The sequence below is a fragment of the Coffea eugenioides genome, chromosome 3, assembly GCF_003713205.1.
Source record: "Coffea eugenioides isolate CCC68of chromosome 3, Ceug_1.0, whole genome shotgun sequence".
In the NCBI taxonomy this organism is placed as follows: Eukaryota; Viridiplantae; Streptophyta; class Magnoliopsida; order Gentianales; family Rubiaceae; genus Coffea; species Coffea eugenioides.
Genome location: NC_040037.1, coordinates 20,770,292 through 20,771,672, shown reverse-complemented (window position 1 = coordinate 20,771,672; position 1,381 = coordinate 20,770,292).

The window sequence follows — 1,381 nt, the reverse complement described above, 5'->3', positions numbered from 1 at the left end:
CAAAGGACAGCAATGGCACAGCAATGTGGACGGATCTATTGAAGTGACGAAAGCCTGAACTCGTAGAGTAGCAAAGAAGAAAGACTAATCTCGGCAAATAAGTAATGTTATTTTGAAGTTCGTGGGAAGAAACATCTGTGAACCCCTGAAATTATGGCCTGTATTGTCTAAGACTGCCATATCCTAAACTATATAAAGCCGCGAAGGCTCACCTACAGTTAATTGCGCCGGTTTCGCTGTGGTTTAGGAGCTGATTTCGTCCTTTTTGGTCCTTTCCCAGCTTCCGTGCAGCCCCTTTGGCTGCTGGTGCCTTTTGGCTCATTCCTGCTTTTGTTCCCTTCTTCCAATTGTGCCCTTGTCCTGGTTTCTTCGTAATTTTATGCTCAATTTTGTCCTTTTGTTTGCTGTCCATCCTTCGGCTGCTGCAATTGTTATCTAACAGTTCTGTCCTTTTGTTTCTTGTGCATCTTCCGCTGCTGCAATTGTCATCTAACTTTATTGACAAAAATATATTAATTTATCGATTTGATTTATTAACTTCCTTCAACATATAACTTCCTTCTTTAACTTTGTATTAACGTCTCTTTCTTCAAAATATAATTTCCTCTACTCTTTTATATTTATTAACTTTCTCCAAAATATATATATTAGCAAAGATATTGATTTTCTAAAAAAATACAAATCAATAAAAATTTTGTGTGCATCTAATATATACAGAACAATATAAATTCTATGTGTTACATTATCTATTCGTTGATTTTGAATGAGATATTAATTCATCAATAAATAAATTGCTTCATGATTAAATAAATATTTATTCATATATGCTTTTCAATCAAACATTATTAATTTTCTATATCAATGAACTAACGAACTCTTCAAAATTGTGTTATCTTTAAATTTTAGAATCTTATTAATTCCCAAAAAAATTGAGTAAGATATTGATTGATCAATAAATAAATTGCTTCATGATTAAATAAATATTTTTTCATATATGCTATTCAATCAAGCATTATTAATTTTCGATATCAATAAACTAACGGACTCTTCGAAATTGTGTTATCTTTAAAATTTAGAATCTGATTAATTCCCAAAAAATTAATGCAAGTACTATTCTTTCCAGCAACATTTATTTACAAATCAATCGATCTAATACTCATTGAATACAAAAATGGTTATTCGATTAATAAATACAAATATATGATTTCTTAATTTCTAATATCACATTCTTAAAAATCTTTAATTTATATATGTTGCTTCGATATCACATTGTTAATTTATATACAAGAAACAAGATACACACATTGAATAATAAAGATGTTGCTTCGATGATATTCTCTCTTAATTATTGTTTCTTTGCTTTTGTTTGTTGCAACTGTGC